Genomic DNA, 14,355 nt, shown 5'->3' on the forward strand with positions numbered 1-14,355 from the left:
TATCAAAACTATCAACAGCAAACATGTTCCACACATCCGCCTATCACAATCACCGCACAACATCCGCTCTTTACTCATCAGACTGGCCACTTTCTCTTCTTTGCATTCACAAAGCGGCTCATTCAAAATGCACTAAACACATTTTCCTTGGCACATTTCATTGCTTCATTAAACCGCGACGCTTTCTACAACCAACATGCTTTATAAGCCACGACGCAACACATTTCACTACATCTTTCACGCGGCAGCAACACCATTGCGTTCATAGTCTGACAGCAAAATAACCCTCTAGCAGCCACACACCACCACCTGTTCAAGGCAGATAGACAATCTGAGGAAGAAGGTCACACACCTTGTACGCCATCAAACTTCAGCAAGGGCCACCTGGACGGAAAGAAGTGAAAGGTGGCAAAGGTTAATAACCTCGAATGGCTCAGTAACAAGCGCAACGAGACAAGGTGCTCAGAGGCACTGAAGAAAGTGTTGGGAATGCTACATGCCCAATACACATAGCCTGTGCGATCCCTTTGCAAGAGCTACTCAACGTATTCGAGTGATCAGCCCTCGGCCCTGAAATTTTTTTAATTCCCTTGCAGCTTCCTGCCATTCTCTCTTGAATGTTAACATTCAATCTGAAAGCACACGACTTTCAGTCAGCTCACACAACAACATGCTGCCTAAACTGATGCTTCTTGCCTTGTACGTCTGCTTCGAATGCGAATCACCTTATCTTCTTGTCCTCTGGTTAACCCTTCCCTCCTGCCACAAAAAAGCTTTCTCGCTCAAAACAGTCCTTGTTTGGAACACCAAGATCAAAACTTCTGTGAGCACGAGAGAACAACGCCCATCTTGCACTTTTGCACACCGTGTACCTGAAGTCATCCACGGCGAGCCCATGGTGCCAATCCTTCTCGATACCCACACGAAGGATTTCTTTCTAAAGTGTGGTGTCGGGAAAGGGGAAAAGAATAATGCAGCGTGGGCCAAAACATTGAACTCCAAGTATTTTGCATATCGTGCTTGCTTCTGTTGCAAAGCCAGGAAAAGAGAGAAAAACAAACATGTAAAGAAAGAATGAAACAAACAAGCAAACAAGCAAAAAAAAAAATCATATGCGTTTCCCGCTTGCCTGTAGTGGCCGATGATGTGCAATATCAAGCCCGCAAAAGTGCGAATCCGCCGTCCAGATCTCTGCAGCTGTCACAGGACTGAACTGGATGAAAGTGTTGAATGTATGCCATCACAGAGAGGAGGCAAATCACTGTGCGATGTAACATCAATGATGTGGGATGAGGGATAAAATTGAATTGATTGAGTCAAGAGCTTTAGCGGTGGTACTGCGTCGGCTGCCTGGCTCCAAAGTAGAAGCCTAAATGGTGATGGAAACGTGCCCCCTCCAAGCTGACACAACATCTATGAAGCCCAAAGGTGGCTGGCAATCTCTGGCAAACTGTAGAAAGCGTTTCTGTGTGCTACCTCGTTAGTATAGTGGTGAGTGTTCCCGCCTGTCACGCGGGCGACCGGGGTTCAATTCCCCGACGGGGAGGCGTGAGTGTTGTTGAGGCCACCCGAGAGCGGGAAGAGAAAACATTTTGAATTCCAAATCGCTTTGCACTGCCGCATGGAGACTCTCATCCACAACACGTACGCGGCCCGCCACCCGTTTTATCAAAACTATCAACAGCAAACATGTTCCACACATCCGCCTATCACAATCACCGCACAACATCCGCTCTTTACTCATCAGACTGGCCACTTTCTCTTCTTTGCATTCACAAAGCGGCTCATTCAAAATGCACTAAACACATTTTCCTTGGCACATTTCATTGCTTCATTAAACCGCGACGCTTTCCACAACCAACATGCTTGATAAGCCACGACGCAACACATTTCACTACATCTTTCACGCGGCAGCAACACCATTACGTTCATAGTCTGACAGCAAAATAACCCTCTAGCAGCCACACACCACCACCTGTTCAAGGCAGATAGACAATCTGAGGAGGAAGGTCACACACCTTGTACGCCATCAAACTTCAGCAAGGGCCACCTGGACGGAAAGAAGTGAAAGGTGGCAAAGGTTAATAACCTCGAATGGCTCAGTAACAAGCGCAACGAGACAAGGTGCTCAGAGGCACTGAAGAAAGTGTTGGGAATGCTACATGCCCAATACACATAGCCTGTGCGATCCCTTTGCAAGAGCTACTCAACGTATTCGAGTGATCAGCCCTCGGCCGTGATTTTCTTTTTAATTCCCTTGCAGCATCCTGCCATTCTCTCTTGAATGTTAACATTCAATCTGAAAGCACACGACTTTCAGTCAGCTCACACAACAACATGCTGCCTAAACTAATCCTTCTTTCCTTGTACGTCTGCTTCGAATGCGAATCACATTATCTTCTTGTCCTCTGGTTAACCCTTCCCTCTGGCCACAAAAAAGCTTTCTCGCTCAAAACAGTCCTTGTTTGGAACACCAAGATCAAAACTTCTGTGAGCACGAGAGAACAACGCCCATCTTGCACTTTTGCACACCGTGTACCTGAAGTCATCCACGGCGAGCCCATGGTGCCAATCCTTCTCGATACCCACACGAAGGATTTGTTTCTAAAGTGAGGTGTCGGGAAAGGGGAAAAGAATAATGCAGCGTGGGCCAAAACATTGAACTCCAAGTATTTTGCATATCGTGCTTGCTTCTGTAGCAAAGCCAGGAAAAGAGAGAAAAACAAACAAGTAAAGAAAGAAAGAAACAAACAAACAAACAAGCAAAAAAAATCATATGCGTTTCCTGCTTGCCTGTAGTGGCCGATGATGTGCAATATCAAGCCCGCAAAAGTGCGAATCCGCCGTCCAGATCTCTGCAGCTGTCACAGGACTGAACTGGATGAAAGTGTTGAATGTATGCCATCACAGAGAGGAGGCAAATCACTGTGCGATGTAACATCAATGATGTGGGATGAGGGATAAAATTGAATTGATTGAGTCAAGAGCTTTAGCGGTGGTACTGCGTCGGCTGCCTGGCTCCAAAGTAGAAGCCTAAATGGTGATGGAAACGTGCCCCCTCCAAGCTGACACAACATCTATGAAGCCCAAAGGTGGCTGGCAATCTCTGGCAAACTGTAGAAAGCGTCTCTGCGTGCTTCCTCGCTATTATAGTGGTGAGTATCCCTGCCTGTCACGCGGGTGGCCGGGGTTCAATTCCCCGACGGGGAGGCTGAGCGTTGCTGAGACCACCAGAGAGCGGTAAGAGAAAACTTTTTGAATTCCAAATCGCTTTGCACTGCCGCATGGAGACTCTTATCCACAACACGTACGCGGCCCGCCACCCGTTTTATCAAAACTATCAACAGCAAACATGTTCCACACATCCGCCTATCACAATCACCGCACAACATCCGCTCTTTACTCATCAGACTGGCCACTTTCTCTTCTTTGCATTCACAAAGCGGCTCATTCAAAATGCACTAAACACATTTTCCTTGGCACATTTCATTGCTTCATTAAACCGCGACGCTTTCTACAACCAACATGCTTTATAAGCCACGACGCAACACATTTCACTACATCTTTCACGCGGCAGCAACACCATTGCGTTCATAGTCTGACAGCAAAATAACCCTCTAGCAGCCACACACCACCACCTGTTCAAGGCAGATAGACAATCTGAGGAAGAAGGTCACACACCTTGTACGCCATCAAACTTCAGCAAGGGCCACCTGGACGGAAAGAAGTGAAAGGTGGCAAAGGTTAATAACCTCGAATGGCTCAGTAACAAGCGCAACGAGACAAGGTGCTCAGAGGCACTGAAGAAAGTGTTGGGAATGCTACATGCCCAATACACATAGCCTGTGCGATCCCTTTGCAAGAGCTACTCAACGTATTCGAGTGATCAGCCCTCGGCCCTGAAATTTTTTTAATTCCCTTGCAGCATCCTGCCATTCTCTCTTGAATGTTAACATTCAATCTGAAAGCACACGACTTTCAGTCAGCTCACACAACAACATGCTGCCTAAACTGATGCTTCTTGCCTTGTACGTCTGCTTCGAATGCGAATCACCTTATCTTCTTGTCCTCTGGTTAACCCTTCCCTCCTGCCACAAAAAAGCTTTCTCGCTCAAAACAGTCCTTGTTTGGAACACCAAGATCAAAACTTCTGTGAGCACGAGAGAACAACGCCCATCTTGCACTTTTGCACACCGTGTACCTGAAGTCATCCACGGCGAGCCCATGGTGCCAATCCTTCTCGATACCCACACGAAGGATTTCTTTCTAAAGTGTGGTGTCGGGAAAGGGGAAAAGAATAATGCAGCGTGGGCCAAAACATTGAACTCCAAGTATTTTGCATATCGTGCTTGCTTCTGTTGCAAAGCCAGGAAAAGAGAGAAAAACAAACATGTAAAGAAAGAATGAAACAAACAAGCAAACAAGCAAAAAAAAAATCATATGCGTTTTCCGCTTGCCTGTAGTGGCCGATGATGTGCAATATCAAGCCCGCAAAAGTGCGAATCCGCCGTCCAGATCTCTGCAGCTGTCACAGGACTGAACTGGATGAAAGTGTTGAATGTATGCCATCACAGAGAGGAGGCAAATCACTGTGCGATGTAACATCAATGATGTGGGATGAGGGATAAAATTGAATTGATTGAGTCAAGAGCTTTAGCGGTGGTACTGCGTCGGCAGCCAGGCTCCAAAGTAGAAGCCTAAATGGTGATGGAAACGTGCGCCCTCCAAGCTGACACAACATCTATGAAGCCCAAAGGTGGCTGGCAATCTCTGGCAAACTGTAGAAAGCGATTCTGTGTGCTTCCTCGTTAGTATAGTGGTGAGTGTCCCCGCCTGTCACGCGGGAGACTGGGATTCAATTCCCCGACGGGGAGGCGTGAGCGTTGCTGAGGCCACCCGAGAGCGGAAGTGAAAATTTTTATGAATTCCAAATCGCTTTGCACTGCCGCATGGAGACTCTCATCCACAACACGTACGCGGACCGCCACCCGTTTTATCAAAACTATCAACAGCAAACATGTTCCACACATCCGCCTATCACAATCACCGCACAACATCCGCTCTTTACTCATCAGACTGGCCACTTTCTCTTCTTTGCATTCACAAAGCGGCTCATTCAAAATGCACTAAACACATTTTCCTTGGCACATTTCATTGCTTCATTAAACCGCGACGCTTTCCACAACCAACATGCTTGATAAGCCACGACGCAACACATTTCACTACATCTTTCACGCGGCAGCAAAACCATTACGTTCATAGTCTGACAGCAAAATAACCCTCTAGCAGCCACACACCACCACCTGTTCAAGGCAGATAGACAATCTGAGGAGGAAGGTCACACACCTTGTACGCCATCAAACTTCAGCAAGGGCCACCTGGACGGAAAGAAGTGAAAGGTGGCAAAGGTTAATAACCTCGAATGGCTCAGTAACAAGCGCAACGAGACAAGGTGCTCAGAGGCACTGAAGAAAGTGTTGGGAATGCTACATGCCCAATACACATAGCCTGTGCGATCCCTTTGCAAGAGCTACTCAACGTATTCGAGTGATCAGCCCTCGGCCGTGATTTTCTTTTTAATTCCCTTGCAGCATCCTGCCATTCTCTCTTGAATGTTAACATTCAATCTGAAAGCACACGTCTTTCAGTCAGCTCACACAACAACATGCTGCCTAAACTAATCCTTCTTTCCTTGTACGTCTGCTTCGAATGCGAATCACATTATCTTCTTGTCCTCTGGTTAACCCTTCCCTCTTGCCACAAAAAAGCTTTCTCGCTCAAAACAGTCCTTGTTTGGAACACCAAGATCAAAACTTCTGTGAGCACGAGAGAACAACGCCCATCTTGCACTTTTGCACACCGTGCACCTGAAGTCATCCACGGCGAGCCCATGGTGCCAATCCTTCTCGATACCCACACGAAGGATTTCATTCTAAAGTGTGGTGTCGGGAAAGGGGAAAAGAATAATGCAGCGTGGGCCAAAACATTGAACTCCAAGTATTTTGCATATCGTGCTTGCTTCTGTTGCAAAGCCAGGAAAAGAGAGAAAAACAAACAAGTAAAGAAAGAAAGAAACAAACAAGCAAACAAGCAAAAAAAAAATCATATGCGTTTCCTGCTTGCCTGTAGTGGCCGATGATGTGCAATATCAAGCCCGCAAAAGTGCGAATCCGCCGTCCAGATCTCTGCAGCTGTCACAGGACTGAACTGGATGAAAGTGTTGAATGTATGCCATCACAGAGAGGAGGCAAATCACTGTGCGATGTAACATCAATGATGTGGGATGAGGGATATAATTGAATTGATTGAGTCAAGAGCTTTAACGGTGGTACTGCGTCGGCTGCCTGGCTCCAAAGTAGAAGTTTAAATGGTGATGGAAACATGCCCCCCTCGAAGCTGACACAACATCCATGAAGCACAAAGGTGGCTGGCAATCTCTGGCAAACTGTAGAGAGCGGCTCCCTGTGCTTCCTCGTTAGTATAGTGGTGAGTGTCCCCGCCTGTCACGCGGGAGACTGGGATTCAATTCCCCGACGGGGAGGCGTGAGCGTTGCTGAGGCCACCCGAGAGCGGAAGTGAAAATTTTTTTGAATTCCAAATCGCTTTGCACTGCCGCATGGAGACTCTCATCCACAACACGTACGCGGCCCGCCACCCGTTTTATCAAAACTATCAACAGCAAACATGTTCCACACATCCGCCTATCACAATCACCGCACAACATCCGCTCTTTACTCATCAGACTGGCCACTTTCTCTTCTTTGCATTCACAAAGCGGCTCATTCAAAATGCACTAAACACATTTTCCTTGGCACATTTCATTGCTTCATTAAACCGCGACGCTTTCTACAACCAACATGCTTTATCAGCCACGACGCAACACATTTCACTACATCTTTCACGCGGCAGCAACACCATTGCGTTCATAGTCTGACAGCAAAATAACCCTCTAGCAGCCACACACCACCACCTGTTCAAGGCAGACGGACAATCTGAGGAGGAAGGTCACACACCTTGTACGTCATCAAACTTCAGCAAGGGCCACCTGGACGGAAAGAAGTGAAAGGTGGCAAAGGTTAATAACCTCGAATGGCTCAGTAACAAGCGCAACGAGACTAGGTGCTCAGAGGCACTGAAGAAAGTATTGGGAATGCTACATGCCCAATACACATAGCCTGTGCGATCCCTTTGCAAGAGCTACTCAACGCATTCGAGTGATCAGCCCTCGGCCCTGATTTTTTTTTAATTCCCTTGCAGCATCCTGCCATTCTCTCTTGAATGTTAACATTCAATCTGAAAGCACACGACTTTCAGTCAGCTCACGCAACAACATGCTGCCTAAACTAATCCTTCTTTCCTTGTACGTCTGCTTCGAATGCGAATCACCTTATCTTCTTGTCCTCTGGTTAACCCTTCCCTCCTGCCACAAAAAAGCTTTCTCTCTCAAAACAGTCCTTGTTTGGAACACCAAGATCAAAACTTCTGTTAGCACGAGAGAACAACGCCCATCTTGCACTTTTGCACACCGTGTACCTGAAGTCATCCACGGCGAGCCCATGGTGCCAATCCTTCTCGATACCCACACGAAGGATTTCTTTCCAAAGTGTGGTGTCGGGAAAGGGGAAAAGAATAATGCAGCGTGGGCCAAAACATTGAACTCCAAGTATTTTGCATATCGTGCTTGCTTCTGTTGCAAAGCCAGGAAAAGAGAGAAAAACAAACAAGTAAAGAAAGAAAGAAACAAACAAGCAAACAAGCAAAAAAAAATCATATGCGTTTCCTGCTTGCCTGTAGTGGCCGATGATGTGCAATATCAAGCCCGCAAAAGTGCGAATCCGCCGTCCAGTTCTCTGCAGCTGTCACAGGACTTAACTGGATGAAAGTGTTGAATGTATGCCATCACAGAGAGGAGGCAAATCACTGTGCGATGTAACATCAATGATGTGGGATGAGGGATAAAATTGAATTGATTGAGTCAAGAGCTTTAGCGGTGGTACTGCGTCGGCTGCCTGGCTCCAAAGTAGAAGACTAAATGGTGATGGAAACGTGCCCCCTCCAAGCTGACACAACATCTTTGAAGCCCAAAGGTAGCTGGCAATCTCAGGCAAACTGTAGAATGGGTCTCTGTGTGCTTCCTCGTTAATATAGTGGTGAGTATCCACGCCTGTCACGCGGGAGACCGGGGTTCAATTCCCCGACGGGGAGGCGTGAGCGTTGCTGAGGCCACCCGAGAGCGGTAAGTGAAATTTTTTTTGAATTCCAAATCGCTTTGCACTGCCGAATGGAGACTCTCATCCACAACACGTACGCGGCCCGCCACCCGTTTTATCAAAACTATCAACAGCAAACATGTTCCACACATCCGCCTATCACAATCACCGCACAACATCCGCTCTTTACTCATCAGACTGGCCACTTTCTCTTCTTTGCATTCACAAAGCGGCTCATTCAAAATGCACTAAACACATTTTCCTTGGCACATTTCATTGCTTCATTACACCGCGACGCTTTCTACAACCAACATGCTTTATAAGCCACGACGCAACACATTTCACTACTTCTTTCACGCGGCAGCAACACCATTGCGTTCATCGTCTGACAGCAAAATAACCCTCCAGCAGCCACACACCACCACCTGTTCAAGGCAGATAGACAATCTGAGGAGGAAGGTCACACACCTTGTACGCCATCAAACTTCAGCAAGGGCCACCTGGACGGAAAGAAGTGAAAGGTGGCAAAGGTTAATAACCTCGAATGGCTCAATAACAAGCGCAACGAGACAAGGTGCTCAGAGGCACTGAAGAAAGTGTTGGGAATGCTACATGCCCAATACACATAGCCTGTGCGATCCCTTTGCAAGAGCTACTCAACGTATTCGAGTGATCAGCCCTCGGCCCTGATTTTTTTTTAATTCCCTTGCAGCATCCTGCCATTCTCTCTTGAATGTTAACATTCAATCTGAAAGCACACGACTTTCAGTCAGCTCACACAACAACATGCTGCCTAAACTAATCCTTCTTTCCTTGTACGTCTGCTTCGAATGCGAATCACCTTATCTTCTTGTCCTCTGGTTAACCCTTCCCTCCTGCCACAAAAAAGCTTTCTCGCTCAAAACAGTCCTTGTTTGGAACACCAAGATCAAAACTTCTGTGAGCACGAGAGAACAACGCCCATCTTGCAATTTTGCACACCGTGTACCTGAAGTCATCCACGGCGAGCCCATGGTGCCAATCCTTCTCGATACCCACACGAAGGATTTCTTTCCAAAGTGTGGTGTCGGGAAAGGGGAAAAGAATAATGCAGCGTGGGCCAAAACATTGAACTCCAAGTATTTTGCATATCGTGCTTGCTTCTGTTGCAAAGCCAGGAAAAGAGAGAAAAACAAACAAGTAAAGAAAGAAAGAAACAAACAAGCAAACAAGCAAAAAAAAATCATATGCGTTTCCTGCTTGCCTGTAGTGGCCGATGATGTGCAATATCAAGCCCGCAAAAGTGCGAATCCGCCGTCCAGATCTCTGCAGCTGTCACAGGACTGAACTGGATGAAAGTGTTGCATGTATGCCATCACAGAGAGGAGGCAAATCACTGTGCGATGTAACATCAATGATGTGGGATGAGGGATAAAATTGAATTGATTGAGTCAAGAGCTTTAGCGGTGGTACTGCGTCGGCTGCCTGGCTCCAAAGTAGAAGCCTAAATGGTGATGGAAACGTGCCCCCTCCAAGCTGACACAACATCTATGAAGCCCAAAGGTGGATGGCAATCTCTGGCAAACTGTAGAAAGCGTCTCTGTGTGCTTCCTCGTTAGTATAGTGGTGCGTATCCCCGCCTGTCACGCGGGAGACCGGTGTTCAATTTCCCGACGGGGAGGCGTGAGCGTTGCTGAGGCCACCCGAGAGCAGGAAGAGAAAACTTTTTGAATTCCAAATCGCTTTGCACTGCCGCATGGAGACTCTCATCCACAACACGTACGCGGCCCGCCACCCGTTTTATCAAAACTATCAACAGCAAACATGTTCCACACATCCGCCTATCACAATCACCGCACAACATCCGCTCTTTACTCATCAGACTGGCCACTTTCTCTTCTTTGCATTCACAAAGCGGCTCATTCAAAATGCACTAAACACATTTTCCTTGGCACATTTCATTGCTTCATTAAACCGCGACGCTTTCTACGACCAACATGCTTTATAAGCAACGACGCAACACATTTCACTACATCTTTCACGCGGCAGCAACACCATTGCGTTCATAGTCTGACAGCAAAATAACCCTCCAGCAGCCACACACCACCACCTGTTCAAGGCAGATAGACAATCTGAGGAGGAAGGTCACACACCTTGTACGCCATCAAACTTCAGCAAGGGCCACCTGGACGGAAAGAAGTGAAAGGTGGCAAAGGTTAATAACCTCGAATGGCTCAGTAACAAGCACAACGAGACAAGGTGCTCAGAGGCACTGAAGAAAGTGTTGGGAATGCTACATGCCCAATACACATAGCCTGTGCGATCCCTTTGCAAGAGCTACTCAACGTATTCGAGTGATCAGCCCTCGGCCCTGATTTTTTTTTAATTCCCTTGCAGCATCCTGCCATTCTCTCTTGAATGTTAACATTCAATCTGAAAGCACACGACTTTCAGTCAGCTCACACAACAACATGCTGCCTAAACTAATCCTTCTTTCCTTGTACGTCTCCTTCGAATGCGAATCACCTTATCTTCTTGTCCTCTGGTTAACCCTTCCCTCCTGCCACAAAAACGCTTTCTCGCTCAAAACAGTCCTTGTTTGGAACACCAAGATCAAAACTTCTGTGAGCACGAGAGAACAACGCCCATCTTGCACTGTTGCACACCGTGTACCTGAAGTCATCCACGGCGAGCCCATGGTGCCAATCCTTCTCGATACCCACATGAAGGATTTCTTTCTAAAGTGTGGTGTCGGGAAAGGGGAAAAGAATAATGCAGCGTGGGCCAAAACATTGAACTCCAAGTATTTTGCATATCGTGCTTGCTTCTGTTGCAAAGCCAGGAAAAGAGAGAAAAACAAACAAGTCAAGAAAGAAAGAAACAAACAAGCAAACAAGCAAAATAAAATCATATGCGTTTCCTGCTTGCCATCAGTGGCCGATGATGTGCAATATCAAGCCCGCAAAAGTGCGAATCCGCCGTCCAGATCTCTGCAGCTGTCACAGGACTGAACTGGATGAAAGTGTTGAATGTATGCCATCACAGAGAGGAGGCAAATCACTGTGCGATGTAACATCAATGATGTGGGATGAGGGATAAAATTGAATTGATTGAGTCAAGAGCTTTAGCGGTGGTACTGCGTCGGCTGCCTGGCTCCAAAGTAGAAGCCTAAATGGTGATGGAAACGTGCCCCCTCCAAGCTGACACAACATCTTTGAAGCCCAAAGGTGGCTGGCAATCTCTGGCAAACTGTAGAAAACGTCTCTGTGTGCTTCTTCGTTAGTATAGTGGTGAGTGTCCCCGTCTGTCACGCGGGAGACCGGGGTTCAATACCCCGACGGGGAGGCGTGAGCGTTGCTAGGGCCACCCGAGAGCTGTTCGGGGTGACCTTTTGAATTCCAAATCGCTTTGCACTGCCGCATGGAGACTCTCATCCACAACACGTCCGCGGCCCGCCACCCGTTTTATCAAAACTATCAACAGCAAACATGTTCCACACATCCGCCTATCACAATCACCGCACAACATCCGCTCTTTACTCATCAGACTGGCCACTTTCTCTTCTTTGCATTCACAAAGTGGCTCATTCAAAATGCACTAAACACATTTTCCTTGGCACATTTCATTGCTTCATTCAACCGCGAAGCTTTCGACAACCAACATGCTTTATAAGCCGCGACGCAACACATTTCACTACATCTTTCACGTGGCAGCAACACCAATGCGTTCATAGTCTGACAGCAAAATAACCCTCCAGCAGCCACACACCACCACCTGTTCAAGGCAGATAGACAATCTGAGGAGGAAGGTCACACTCCTTGTACGCCATCAAACTTCAGCAAGGGCCACCTGGACGGAAAGAAGTGAAAGGTGGCAAAGATTAATAACCTCGAATGGCTCAGTAACAAGCGCAACGAGACAAGGTGCTCAGAGGCACTGAAGAAAGTGTTGGGAATGCTACATGCCCAATACACATAGCCTGTGCGATCCCTTTGCAAGAGCTACTCAACGTATTCGAGTGATCAGCCCTCGGCCCTGATTTTTTTTTAATTCCCTTGCAGCATCCTGCCATTCTCTCTTGAATGTTAACATTCAATCTGAAAGCACACGACTTTCAGTCAGCTCACACAACAACATGCTGCCTACACTAATCCTTCTTTCCTTGTCCGTCTGCTTCGAATGCGAATCACCTTATCTTCTTGTCCTCTGGTTAACCTTTTACTCCTGCCACAAAAAAGCTTTCTCGCTCAAAACAGTCCTTGTTTGGAACACCAAGATCAAAACTTCTGTGAGCACGAGAGAACAACGCCCATCTTGCACTTTTGCACACCGTGTACCTGAAGTCATCCACGGCGAGCCCATGGTGCCAATCCTTCTCGATACCCACACGAAGGATTTCTTTCTAAAGTGTGGTGTCGGGAAAGGGGAAAAGAATAATGCAGCGTGGGCCAAAACATTGAACTCCAAGTATTTTGCATATCGTGCTTGCTTCTGTTGCAAAGCCAGGAAAAGAGAGAAAAACAAACAAGTAAAGAAAGAAAGAAAGAAACAAGCAAACAAGCAAAATAAAATCATATGCGTTTCCTGCTTGCCTGTAGTGGCCGATGATGTGCAATATCAAGCCCGCAAAAGTGCGAATCCACCGTCCAGATCTCTGCAGCTGTCACAGGACTGAACTGGATGAAAGTGTTGAATGCATGCCATCACAGAGAGGAGGCAAATCACTGTGCGATGTAACATCAATGATGTGGGATGAGGGATAAAATTGAATTGATTGAGTCAAGAGCTTTAGCGGTGGTACTGCGTCGGCTGCCTGGCTCCAAAGTCGAAGCCGAAATGGTGATGGAAACGTGCCCCCTCCAAGCTGACACAACATCTTTGAAGCCCAAAGGTGGCTGGCAATCTCTGGCAAACTGTAAAAAGCGCCTCCGTGTGCTTTCTCGTTAGTATAGTGGTGAGTATCCCCGCCTGTCACGCGGGAGACCGGGGTTCAATACCCCGACGGGGAGGCGTGAGCGTTGCCAAGGCCACCCGAGAGCTGTTCGGGGAAACTTTTTGAATTCCAAATCGCTTTGCACTGCCGCATGGAGACTCTCATCCACAACACGTACGCGGCACGCCACCCGTTTTATCAAAACTATCAACAGCAAACATGTTCCACACATCCGCCTATCACAATCACCGCACAACATCCGCTCTTTACTCATCAGACTGGCCACTTTCCCTTCTTTGCATTCACAAAGCGGCTCATTCAAAATGCACTAAACACATTTTCCTTGGCACATTTCATTGCTTCATTAAACCGCGACGCTTTCTACAACCAACATGCTTTATAAGCCACGACGCAACACATTTCACTACATCTTTCACGCGGCAGCAACACCATTGCGTTCATAGTCTGACAGCAAAATAGCCCTCTAGCAGCCACACACCACCACCTGTTCAAGGCAGATAGACAATCTGAGGAGGAAGGTCACACACCTTGTACGCCATCAAACTTCAGCAAGGGCCACCTGGACGGAAAGAAGTGAAAGGTGGCAAAGGTTAATAACCTCGAATGGCTCAGTAACAAGCGCAACGAGACAAGGTGCTCAGAGGCACTGAAGAAAGTGTTGGGAATGCTACATGCCCAATGCACATAGCCTGTGCGATCCCTTTGCAAGAGCTACTCAACGTATTCGAGTGATCAGCCCTCGGCCCTGATTTTTTTTTAATTTCCTTGCAGCATCCTGCCATTCTCTCTTGAATGTTAACATTCAATCTGAAAGCACACGACTTTCAGTCAGCTCACACAACAACATGCTGCCTAAACTAATCCTTCTTTCCTTGTACGTCTGCTTCGAATGCGAATCACCTTACCTTCTTGTCCTCTGGTTAACCCTTCCCTCCTGCCACAAAAAAGCTTTCTGGTTCAAAACAGTCCTTGTTTGGAACACCAAGATCAAAACTTCTGTGAGCACGAGAGAACAACGCCCATCTTGCACTTTTGCACACCGTGTACCTGAAGTCATCCACGGCGAGCCCATGGTGCCAATCCTTCTCGATACCCACACGAAGGATTTCTTTCTAAAGTGTGGTGTCGGGAAAGGGGAAAAGAATAATGCAGCGTGGGCCAAAACATTGAAATCCAAATATTTTGCATATCGTGCTTGCTTCTGTTGCAAAG

The 14,355-nt window shown here is 47.2% G+C and overlaps 2 non-coding genes across 2 annotated transcripts; both read left to right on the forward strand.

Annotated features, from left to right (window-relative positions):
* Positions 1-1,474: 1,474 nt before the first annotated feature.
* On the forward strand, positions 1,475-1,546 carry trnad-guc (transfer RNA aspartic acid (anticodon GUC)). Its single transcript has one exon. It is a non-coding gene; the product is annotated as a tRNA-Asp (tRNA).
* Positions 1,547-13,126: 11,580 nt separating this feature from the next.
* trnad-guc (transfer RNA aspartic acid (anticodon GUC)) lies at positions 13,127-13,198 on the forward strand. Its single transcript has one exon. It is a non-coding gene; the product is annotated as a tRNA-Asp (tRNA).
* Positions 13,199-14,355: the final 1,157 nt, after the last annotated feature.

This window comes from Heterodontus francisci, chromosome 34 (genome assembly GCF_036365525.1).
Source record: "Heterodontus francisci isolate sHetFra1 chromosome 34, sHetFra1.hap1, whole genome shotgun sequence".
NCBI lineage: Eukaryota > Metazoa > Chordata > Chondrichthyes > Heterodontiformes > Heterodontidae > Heterodontus > Heterodontus francisci.